The sequence below is a fragment of the Equus caballus genome, chromosome 1 (genome assembly GCF_041296265.1).
Source record: "Equus caballus isolate H_3958 breed thoroughbred chromosome 1, TB-T2T, whole genome shotgun sequence".
Taxonomy (NCBI): domain Eukaryota; kingdom Metazoa; phylum Chordata; class Mammalia; order Perissodactyla; family Equidae; genus Equus; species Equus caballus.
Window position 1 is genome coordinate 94,032,244 of NC_091684.1, and position 12,950 is coordinate 94,045,193.

Genomic DNA, 12,950 nt, shown 5'->3' on the forward strand with positions numbered 1-12,950 from the left:
TAAAGACATTCATTCACAGTCACTTCAAGTTACAGGAAACAGACTAGATAAGTTGTATTCTAAAAGAATGCTCATTTGTTTTTTATTTCTTGTGGACTTTTCTTTATTTGCCAAGGACATTCTGCAAACTATGAAACAGAATATGCTAGCTATTAGATTATTACATATTGTGACTTCTCATTGAATCAGGAAGTGACTAAACAATACAATATGCAATTAAGGTTTAGATGAAGTTGATTCAGCAAGATATAATTGTTATCCAATTGTCATACCACATTTGTAACTCACTGAACATGCTTATTCCTTGACACGGAGAGTTCCTTCCCCATTCTCCCATGTAAAATATTCAGATACGTAAAATATCATTCAGATACATAATTATCAATAATAAAATGACTAGGAATTTAACACTTAAAAAAGACCTTTACAGACAGATGAATAATTTTACATTTCCCTCAAAAGATGGAATAACAGTCTCCTTAGTTTATCATTATCTTGGTTATCAAGAATTGACAAAGCTTTGGAATTTCCATACAAAGCAACATTTTGTAAATATGGTAATAACACTGTCAATATCCAATAATACATTAAAAAGAATAAAGATCTCAGTATATCTAGGCAATGTGTGGGATAATTAATAAGGTGACATGAGAGCTATAAATTTACTCATGGTCATGGGAGGATGACATTGTTTAACTGAAATCTGATGACAGAAAATGACATCAGTGAGTTTAAGTCAGCAGTACTGATTATTTTTGTTGTGAAGGTACAATATCAACTTTCAAAACTCTGAAGGATAAGTACCTAATGACTGTTTACTAACATGGTGAAAAAGGACAAAGACTACAGAGCCAAGACAAATTATACCACAGCCACAGAGAAGTTAAGCACCCCTTTTAAATGTTTTTTTCAATTGTTTGTTTCACCTTATTTCAGTCTTGCTTCCTTAAGATCCTTGGATAGCAACTATATTTCCTATATATACAGTTTAGCTACAGGACCCTTAAACAATAGAGAACACAAGGGAGTTTTATGAAAAGAAACAAATTATCTACTTACAATACTGTTAATATCTTGTGTATTTTTAATCAATAACTTGTCATTTTCCTTTAAATCAAATATTTTCAAACTGATGGAATTCAGAGTTATTACCATGGGTACTAAATACATACATACACATACACAATGCCTGAAGAATAAGGTTGGGTGCAAACAACTTCTCTGAATAAACCAGTTCTTACCTAAGTTTACTATCATGCTAAGTATCTGACTGTTCTAGTTTGCCAAGAACACTGGTTTATAATATCAAAGGGCTTTAAAAAAAAAAATCAATTGTCAAAGGCAATCCAACCACTGTTTGGAGTTTAGTGTCTTTAGAATACGGAAATGTCCAACCAGTTAAAATAATTATTAAGAATTCTTCTGAGACTTAATGGAAATAATGGTTCTCTCTTGGTCAAAGAATAAAAGCAACCCTTGATATCCCAAAGAGGCCCACATTACCCTTTTGGATACACAAGCACCATCTTCCCAAGAGACTAACCACAGGGATGCCTAGAGCAAATGAGAGCTTTGAAGGAGGTCTCTCCACTTTTGCCTCTTCACTTACTAATTGTTTGATCCTGGACAACTGACTTATTAACCCATTTGATTCCTCAGTTTCTTCATCTGTAAAATGGAGATATTTGTATTTGCCTTTCAGGTTATTGGGAGAATCAATTAAATAATGTATATTAAGTAAGAAACTGGCATATGATAGAAGAAACCGGCATTCAAGCAATCTCAGCTCCCTTTCCTTTCTACTTATGAACACAACAACCAACCATGAGTGTAAAATATTTCTAAAGAATACAATTTTTAAAACTTATTATTTTCATAAGGGACAATGTTAAAAAGAGATAAAATTCTCCTCATGCTGTCCACATCACTGATTACAAACATAACCTCCATTGGCCATTTCATTCTTCCTATTACTTGTCCTCACAAACTCAAAGAAAAAACTTAACGCAGTCGGCTCCCTACAGATACACATGTCCTGCTTATTCATCTGCTGTTCTCCCCCACTGGTTAGTACAGTGCCAAACACACAAACACTCAATACATATTGCTACTGAACTGAAGCAAACAGTCCCAACGTGCCTCAAAAACTCCTAAAATACCACCACATTCTGCAAAGTGACTCAAAATGACCATGAGTCGGAAAGAAAAGGATGATCTGTCCAGTTTGAGGGAATCTTTATATAGCTTATTGGCAAGTGAACTCAAGTCCAAAACAGCTCTTGAAAGCAAAGAATAAAAATTTTCTAAGCATTGTAACACATCTTTACTTTTTAGGCAGAAGACTTCAGCTGCTTTTCAGACGTTTGTAAACAATCAGAAAATGTGGGGAAACTTGCCATCACACATAGATAAAGCACCGGAATAACTGGTCCTGATAAGAGTTCATCTAGACAACTTAAAAGTAAGCAGTATTCAGAACACAGAAATCACAGGCAAAGTAGGCAAATGTCGACATCAGCTGCTGAAGTGGTGTACTTGAGCCATCTAGTGGGTAAGCGAAAAAAGTTTAATTCTGTAAAAAAAAAAATGTCCTATTGTTCCAATTCTCCTCTCTGAAAATAATAATAAGGTGTATGTTTTTCAGAATAGTAAATTACAATCTATAAAGATAGTAGAGAACTAAGAAGTAGGTACTGAGGAAAGATGAAGAATAAAGTGGTGACAAATTTGGATGGAATTCAGATTTTATGGATAATTAAAGATGAATAACAAACACGAACACTCCTCCTGATATTCTTCTTAAAATCATATAAGGATCGGACTACATGTAAGTTTGTAAATGACATTACAGAAAATAAGAAAGGTTTCCTACCAGCAAAGGTCTGAGGAAGGTCTAGAGGCAGTGAAACAAGGTGGCAGCCTCTGGTCAGAAAGAAGGGAACTGGGGACGCAGTGAACTTCTACTGGACTAAAGAAAGTGATGACGCCACCCTTCTACCTGGGGATTCCCATCCAGTGAGGGTTATGACAACCCAGCTCACTTAGGATCTCCTCTCACTCGCCACCACCCCCACTCCTAGCAGAGCAGGAGGGCCTGGGAGAATGCAGAAGACAAATTCCAGCCTGAGGAAGGAGAAGAAGATGTAACTCTTCAAAGCCCTCAAATCAACAGCATTGCTTCTGAAAGTCAGAATGTGCAATTTAAAAATTTCAGAAGCCACAAATTACTTGAGTAGTGTGATACTGGACAATTCACTTAAATTTTAGAAGTACATTTTTCTCAACCATAAAATTATGCTCTTGGAAGAAATTAGTGGAAAGACCACTTTTAACTCTAAAATTTAATGGTTTTTTAGGTGTCCCTCCCCAAATAAAGAGGTTAACAAAAAAAAACACGTGGTTTTAGGGTTGGTATCTTTTTCCCGTTAATTCACGTAAACAATAGATACCATGCTGGAAGCTCCAAAGAAGAAATAAAGATGACTCCCTGACCCCAAGAAGCAGAGACACTAGCCAGCAGAATAAGACACTCGCTCAAGTTCATTTTAACCAAGGCAGAAACAAGGGTCACAAAAGATACAAATGCGATGCTACAGAAATCTTTGAGGCTAAGAATTTAGCCTGAAAAAAGACTTGCTTACCTATCAGTATGTGCCATTCTTTCTGAGATTCACTACGTAGGGAGGGAGAGGAGGGGGAGGGGATGGGAATGTGGGTGAAGAGAAGGCACAGTAGGAAGCAAGGGAAAAAACAAACACAAAACAAAAGACAAAACTAGCAACCGCCAAGAAAGAGTAAACAACGGCTCATTTTGCTGGGCATCCAGCCTCACGAAGGACCTGTTGCTGGAAATAAGGCTAGAAAAGGCAGGATGAACGTATTTTTGCACCACAGACCATGAGGAATCATCTGAGGACTGCAAGCAAGACAAAGGAACCTGGGTGGGTTCAGTGAAGTGAGGGAGGACGTGACAAGTACTAAAAAGAGAATCAACAGGATTTGTGAACCAGCTGGGTATACAGGTGATGAACAAGAAGCTAGACCTGAAGACATTCTAGTCTATGTGCCAGGATGGAGAGTGATATTATTAACCCAAGTAGAAAACATAATTATTACGTCATGTAAGTTATTGTTTTACATATGAATTCATAAGACCAAAGATGCAGGCTAAGGAGAGCATCTTAGGGAAGATCTAAATTTAAGTTTTCTTTTTTTTTTTAAAAGAGAAACTTAAGGAAGAAAGGAAAGGAGGGAGGGAGAGAGAGAAGGAGGAAGGAAGAAATGACAACAGCAATCAAGGTAAGAAGGAAAACTTGGAGAAGTATAATACCACAAGAGAGTAATGTTCGTGTGCAGTGAGTTGAAAACGGAAAGGGACATAAAAGGGAAAGTGGTGATATCTATAATATGCATCCTTTTCGAAAAGTATAAGCATTATTCTATAAGCAATATGGAAGCATTTAAGCCTAGGAAAGGTAGGTTAAGAGGACTTATGCTCAGTGGCTTCTGTTTTGGCATTGAAAAACGACATGAGGCTCTGTCGTGACTTCATTGAGGTGAAAACTTCCTTTCATTTATAAAAAGGCATTTTTTATAAATGAAAGCATTATAAAAATAAGTGCAGTAGTGATCCAAAGGCAACTAAGGGGAGTCAACCAGAATAAACAGAGACTTACAACACCGGAAAAGAAGAGAGATGAAAAGATTGTTTTAGACATGACACTTTTGAGATCTTAGTAATGTGATCAGGTGGTGTCATCTAACAGAGCTGCAGAAATACAGAAGTGGAACTCTAAAAAGTGGGTCAGGTTCCCATTTCACATATAAAAGCAGCTAGCCTGATACCATTTCCATAATATTGATCAATTCAGGTCTTTCACTTCTTTTGTCCCCATTTTGGTTATTGATATTTTCCTTAAAAAAAAAAAATCAACTTACAACTAGGATATACTGGGGCTTTGGGGAGAAAAAAGAAAAGAGGAAGATTGGCAACATATGTTAGCTCAGGGCCAATCTTCCTAACCAAAAAAGTTAAAAAAGAAGCTGGGAAGGGTTAACCTTTGACCAATTAAAAAAAAAAAAATCAAACATTTCATCAAGATTATAGATTTACTGGTGTAGAAGTGTACAAAGAATTCATCTTGTGAAATTTATAATATATCAAAAAATGCATTAATGGAGCCAGCCCAGTGGTGTAGTGGTTAAATTCACGTGCTCCACTTTGGTGGCCTGGGGTTCCCCGGTTCGGATCCTGGGTGCAGACCTAGCACCACTTATCAAGCCATGCTGTGGCAGGCATCCCATCTATAACACAGTAACATAGAAGAAGATGGGCACAGACGTTAGCTCAGGGCCAACCTTCCTCAGCAAAAAGAGGAGGATTGGTGGCAGACGTTAGCTCAGCGCTAATCTTTTAGAAAGAAAGAAAGAAAGAGAGAGAGAGGGAGGGGAGGAAAGAGGAAAGGAGGGAGGGAGGGAGGAAGGAAGGAAGGAAAGAAAGAAGAAAAAAATGTATTAAGTATATAAATACGCTTTAAGAAAGAATAAAGTGAACTTCAGTGTAAAACCCCCCAGTATCCTGAAACCACCCGCCAGTACCTTGAAATTCCTCCCCAACACCGTCTCCCTCTCTCCCCGACAAGAGGTAACCATTTATCTTAAAGTTTCTGACAATGATTCACTTATTTTTCTTTATAGCTTCACAATCTAGGCATTTATCCTAGTCGTATTTTTTAGTTTTGCCTCTTACTAAACTTCATAGAAAAGAAATCATGGTGCGTATATTCTTCTGAGGATTGCTTCTTCCATTTGCTATTGTAACTATGACATGAGAGAGCAAGCGTGTGCAGCTGTAGTCCATTAACTGTCCCTGTGGAAAGGTATTCCACTGTATGAATTCCACCGTTTATTTATCCAATCTACTGCTGATGGATATTTAGATTGTTTCCACTTCTGACCTATGATGAAAAGTGTTGCCGTCACCCAGAGAAGTCCCTGAAAACATTTCCCACGTCTAATGTTGTTTTTAAGTGGTGCTTGCTTACAGGAATCAAGGCAGAACACTGCCAGATGGCGAAACCGCAGAACTGGCCCAAACCAGAAAGGCGCAAGATGGCAATGGGGTGCCGTGCACAAAAGGAACGTGTGCAAAAGATGCCATGCACAAGAAGGGAAGATCTGCACATGCCCTGAGCGTCCCCGGCCCCACGTGATGATGCGGAGACCTCTCCCGACTTCACATCCCATGAGAACCCTGCTCACCTTCCCTTCAGGGAGAAGGTGTTTTAGAGCACGAGCTCTCCCTTCTCCATTCCTTGACCAGTGATTAGAGTTTCTGCTCTCCTGTTCCAAACCCAGTCTCGTTCTATTGGCGTGAGCAACCTCAGGCAACAAGACCCATTGCAGTCACCAGTCTCTTAGGGCTTGGTAACACTGCTATGAACATTCTTGTAGATCTCACCCACACACGTGTGCTTATGCCTTTCGAGGGTATCTACCTAGGCGCTGAACTGCTGGGTCATAGGATAAGCACATGTTCAGCTTTACTACGGGACACCAAATTATTTTCCAAAGTGCTAACACCAACTCTCGAAATAGAATTTTCAACATAAACTAAGAATATTTCACTTAGTTTGTACTTCTTTAAATACTAATGAGACTGCGCATCTTTTCATGTTTACTTACCTTTTAGTTTTCCTCTTTTTGAAGCCTTTTCCCAGTTGATTTGTGGTTGTGATGTCAAAATGACAAAACTGAAAATATCTGCATGGAACAGTAGACTATAAACAGAAAACTACTAAAGTGACAGTTGGAACTGAATTAATAACAAAAAATTGTGAGATAAATTAATACAGTATATTGATAGAAAGGCATACTTTTAAAAAAGCGAAAATAAGCCAATGTCAATCCAGGAAAGCTAGAAAAAGAACAACAAAATAAACTCAAGGAATACAGTAAAGGGGAAGAAATAATGAAGATGAGAGCACAAATTAATGAAACAAAACAAACAGTACAGGGATCAGCAAAAACCAGAAGTCAGATTTTTCAAAAGATAAAGTTAGAGGACTCACACTTCCTGATTTCAAAACTTATCACAAAATTGCAGTAATCGAAACAGTATAGTACTGTACATACAGATCAGAGTACGGAAATAAACCCATACATCAAGGGTCAACTGATTTTCAACAAAAGTGCAAAGAGAAATTCAATAGGTGAAGAAGAGTCTCTTCAACAAACGGTGCTAGACAACTAGATAACCACATGGAAAAGAATAAATTGGATTCCTACCTATACTATATTAAAAAAATTAACACAAAATGTATCAAAGATCTAAATTTAAAAGCCAAAATTCTTAGAAGAAGAAATAGGGGAGTAAATCTTCATGACCCTGAATTTGGCAATAGCTTTTTTAGATATGACATCAAAACCACAAGAAACAAAAGAACAGACGAAGTGGACTTCACCAAAATTAAAAACTTTGTACATCAAAGGACACTATCAAAAAAGTAAAAAGACAATCCACAGAACAGGAGAAAATATTTGTAACTCACATATCTGACAAAGGTCTAGAATTCAGAATATACAAAAAAAACTCTTACAATTCAAAAACAAAAAGACAAACAACCTAATTAAAAAATGGGCAAAAACAATTCTCCAAAGAAGATATACAAACAAATGGTCAGTAAGCAAATGAAAAGATATTTAACATCATTAACCACCAGGCAAATGCAAATCAAAACCAGGAGACACCACTTCATATCCACTAGGATGGCTTATCAGAAAGACAGACAATAACAAGCACTGGCGAGGATATGGAGAAATTAGAACCCTTGCATATTGCTGGTAGGGATGTAAAGTGGTGCAAGTGCTGTGGAAAGCAGGTGGTGGGGGTCTCAATAAGTTAAACACAGAATTAACATATGACCCAGCAATGTCAGCCCTGGGCATATATCCAAAAGAACTGAAAATAGGTACTCAAACAAAAACTTGTACGTGAATGTTCATAACAGCATTACTCACAACAGCCAAAAAGTGGACACAAGCCAAATGTCCACCAAGTGATGAACAAATAAACAAAATGCGGTACATACACACAATGGAACATTATTCTGACATTAAAAGGAATGAAGTACTGATATGTGCTACAACATGAACGGCCTGAATTGAAAACACACTGGTAAGCGAAAAGAAACCAGGCATAAAAGGCCACATACTGTATGATTCCATTTATGTGAAATATCCAGAACAGAAATCCATAGAGACAAAAAGTAGTTTCTGGTTGCCAGGGGCTGGAATAGGGGAAATGAGGAGTGACTACTTAACAGGTTCAAGGTTTCCTTCTGGAGTGACGAAAATGTTCTGGAACTATACAGTGGTGATGGTTGCACAACACGGTAAATATACTTAATGTGACTAGTGGCAAATTTTATGTTATGCATATTTTAAAAATTAAAAAAAATGGAAATAAAAAAGGACAGAAGATTGATGAACTTCTGGAGAGACCAAGCAAAAAGTAAAAAGCAGCACAAACTCCCCATTATGAGTGGTGAAAAAAGGGATGTGACTACGGATGCTAGAGTTATGAAACAGATAAAAGGATATTATAAACAAGTTTTACGTCAACGTTTTGTCTGCTTGTTCTATAAGTTAATAAGAGAAAGGTGAAAAGTCTTGAACTATGCTTATGGATGTGTTTTATCCTTGTATTTATTTTTCTTTACATATTTTGGGGTCACAGTATTAGGCATGTAAAATTTAGTACTGTTTTACTTTCCTATTAAATTATATCTTTTATCACTGTGAAACAACCCAATTTATCTCTAGAGTGAAGCTTTGTGCCTTACAAATCTATATTAGTATTTGCATGATGTATCTTTTTCTAGCCTCTTAACTTATAAATTTTTAAGCTTTTCTTGGTAAACTGCATAGTTGAATTTTTAAAAATCCAGTCTGACACTCAAATTATTTGGGGCTTAGTCTATTTTATATTTAACAGTTACTAATATATTTAGATCTATGTCCACCATTTTAGGTTTTCTACTTATTCTGTGAACTATATCTTTGCCTGTTTTTTCTTCTTTTGGATTTCATACTTTTCCTTATTCCCTTCCTTCTATTTCTTTTAATTGCTATTCTTTATTATAACATACATGCTGACCAGATTCTGAAACGTCACATCTTTACTCTCTTCATCAACAAGTACCTTAGAACACTAACTCCGTTTATCCCTGTTTGACTTACATGCTATTACTGGCATATGTATTAACATTTTTAAAAGCCCACGAGACAATTACTGTTTATACAAAGCATGGCTGGTTTCGATTTGCCAAGCTGTTCACTACTTGTCGTGCTTCCACTTATTCTTCCATTTCAGGCCTTCCATCTGGAATCACTTTCCTCCTGCCTAGAGTACATTCTTCAAAATCTCCTTTAGCAAAGACTTCCTAACTGCAAACATTCTGTCTGTGTAAAGTGTCTGAATTTCCCCTCACTTTTTTTCTTTGGTGAAGAACTCTAGATTGTTTTTTCTTTTTACTTAAGATTATGTTCCAATGTCTTCTGGGTGTGACACCATTGAAGGTATCTCTCTCTTCGTTCTCTATTGTCTATTCCCCAGCCCCTCTTACGAAAGGCCGCTCAAGTCAACGTTTAGACATTCTTAGGTCTCAACTTTTCTTTCATAATTTTCATCTGCTTCCCTTGAATATATGCTGGATAATTTCTTCAGATGTATCTTTCAGTTCATTATTCCCTTCTTCAAACTTACATAATCTGCAGTTAAATCTATCCATTGAAGATTTTTTTTAAAGTTTTAATTAGTACAATTTTCAATTCTATAAGTTCTAGCTGGTTTTTAAAAAAATCGTTTCGGATGTTCTTTATAATTTCTTAACCTTGGAATACATTTTCAACATGTCTTTTGTTTAAACTTAGTAAGCAGTTATTTTATATTCTATGTCTGATCATTCCCGTTTTCTATCAGGTCTGCTGCAGACTCCTGCTCACGGTTCCTGGTTTCCTTATGTTTTTATTTTTGACTGTCCGTTGCTCTACTTACTTGGAATTTTATTCTGGGAAAACTTTCAGCCCTGGGATAGAGATGCATTTCTCCAATGAGAACTAGTACTTGCTTCTACCAAAAGCCTGGAGATACTCATTGCCATTATGGGAATAAATCCAAATTAAATTATCTTAGGGTAATTTTTTTAGACCATCTAGGTGGTGTTAAATTTAAACTGCAAATCACATGAGCATCAGCTGGTTGCTCAAAATTCTCAGCAATGATCTTGTCCCCACATACCCAGATTAATGGTTCTCAAAGTGTAGTCCCCAATCAGCAAAATCAGCATCACTTGGGAACTTGCTAGAAATGTAAAATGTCAGACTTCACCCCCTATGCACTGAATCATAAACTCTGGGGAGTCACCTAGCACTCTGTGCTTGAAAAAGCCCTGCAGGTGATTCTGCTGCATATAAAACTGTGAAGCATAGAGAAAATCAATTTCCCTTGCAGTCTTGAAGGACGGTGGGTTTGATAAGGCTTTCTAGTTTAGCCCTCTGAGACTCAGCTTTAAGGGGAAGAGGATGACTTATCAGACTCGTCACCTCAACAAAACCTTATTATCTCCTCAAGTTCCTCAATGCTGCCTGAGGCTGAGGAAAGGAAAACTCAAGTTAAACAGGTTTCACAAATGCCTTCTGGATGAAAGTCAGTTTAAACGTCACACACAACTTCTCAGAGATCCTGTGCCTTCACTTTGTTTTTTTTCTCTGAGAAGTTTTTACTTGATGCTTTAGCAAGGATTTCCTTTTAACTTATTTTGGAATTATTATAGATTCTTAGGAAGTTGTAAAGGTAGTAGAAAGAGGTCTCATGTACCCTGCACCCAGTTTCCCCAAAAGTTACATCTTACTGAACTATAAAATCAAAACTAGGAAAGTGACATTGATACAATGTGTGTGTATAGTTCTACATCATGTTATCACGTGTGTAGATTTGTGCAACTACCGCCACCACAATCAGGACACAAAGCTATTCCATCATCACAAAGACTAGCCCCCTTTATAGCCACATCCACCTCCTTCTCCACCCCCATCCCTGACTCCTAATCTCTGGCAACAACTTGTTATCTGTTCTATATTTCTATAATTTTGTCCTTTCAAGAATGTAATATGAATGGAATCACACAATTACTTTTTGAGGCAGGCGTTTCCCACTCAGCATAAATGCCTTTAAGTTCTATCCAAGTTGTTGCATATATCACATTCCTTTTTGATTGCTGAGTAGGATTCCAAGGTATGGATGCACCATAAATTAATCGTTCACCTACTGTAGGACATTTTAGTTAACAGTTTCTGGCTGTTACAAATAAAGCTGCTGTGAAAAATCATGTACAGGTTTTTGTGTGGACAGTTTTCCTTAGTCTAGGATAAATGCCCAGGAGTGTGAGGCTGTGTCATAAGATAAACTTTTTAAGAAAATGCCAAACTGCTTTCTAGAGTGGCTGTATATATTTTACATTCCTACCAGCAATATATGAGAGATCCAGGTTCTCTGCATTCTTGCTAGCATTTGGTACTGTCAGTTTTTCACTTTAATGGTTCTGATAGGTGTATAGAGATATCTCATTATAATCTTAATTTGCATTCCCCTGATGGCTGGTGATGTTGAACATCATTTCATGTGCCTATGTGTGTGCCATTCATACATCCTCTTCAGTAAAATGTGTCTTCCTGTCTTTGCCCATTTTCTAACTGGATTGCTTTTTTACTGTTGAGTTTTAAGAATTCTTTATTTATGAATCCTTTGTCAGATAGGCAGTTTGCTAATATTTTCTCCCAGGATGTAGCTTGTCTTTTCATCCTTTTAACAGGATCTTTCACAAAGTAACTACTTTTAACTTTAGTGAAGGACAATTCATTGATTTTTTCTTCTTACAGAAGTTGTACTTTCGGGGTCATTTCCAAGAACTCTTCACCAAGCCCTAGGTCCCAGAGATTTTTCCCCTATGTTTTCGTTTAAAAGTCTTATGGTTGTAGAGTTATAGTTAAATCTATGATCCATTTTGAGTTAATTTTTGTATAAGGTGTGAGATTTAGGTTGAAGTTCATTTGGTTGCCCGTGGATATCCAATTGTGCCAACATCATTTGTTGTAAAGATCATTCTTCTCCATTCTCTTTTGTACCTCTATCACAAATCAATTGGACTTACTTGTATGGAGCTGTTTCTGGGTTTCCAATCTGTTCCACTGACCTACAGATCTGTCTGCCAGCCAATACTACACTGTCTTGATTATTCTAGCTATATAATAAGTATTGAAATCGAGTACAGTGATACTTTCCACTTTTCTTTTTTGAAAACTGTTTTTAGCTACTGTAGTTCCTTTGCTCTCCCATATAAATTTTAGGATAATTTTGTCTATACCTAGAAAATATCTTGCTGAGACTTTGAGAGGGATTTTGTTAAACTTGTATACCCATTTTGGGAAAATAGACTTCTACAGTATGTTGAGTCTTCCAAACTGTTAGCAAAGCATGTCTCTCCATTTATTCAGGTCTTAAGATTTCCTTCATCAGCATCTTATAGTTTTCAGTACACAAGTCCTATACAGGTTTTGTTAGATTCATAACTGTTTCATTTTTTTGAGCAACTACAAATGGTACTGTATTTTTAATTTGTGTTTCCACATGTTCATTGCTAGAGTATAGAAACTGATTTTTTATATTGGTCTTGTATCCTGTGATCCTGCCAAACTCACTTATTAGTTCTACAGGTTTTTTTGCAAATTACTTGGGATTTTCTACACATACGATCATACTATAGGCAAATATAAACAGTTTCATTTCTCCTTCTCCAGTCTGTATGCCTTCTTTTTCCTTGCCTTATTGTGCTGACTGTAACTTCCAATACCATGCTGAGTAAGAGTAGTGAGAATGGGCATCCTTGCCA

At 36.8% G+C, this 12,950-nt stretch overlaps 1 protein-coding gene across 38 annotated transcripts in view; it reads right to left on the reverse strand.

The window, feature by feature from the left end:
* Positions 1–12,950, reverse strand: part of MAPK8 (mitogen-activated protein kinase 8) — a 99,840-nt gene that overhangs the window by 54,773 nt on the left and 32,117 nt on the right. For 8 of the 38 annotated variants that reach the window (XM_023648340.2, XM_070265204.1, XM_070265112.1 and 5 more), the window contains one exon: positions 6,685–6,762. The exons of the other annotated variants lie outside the window; for them this stretch is intronic. The gene's annotated coding sequence lies outside the window, so the exon portion shown is untranslated. The remainder of the gene's footprint in view (positions 1–6,684; positions 6,763–12,950) is intronic. 38 annotated transcript variants of the gene reach the window in all.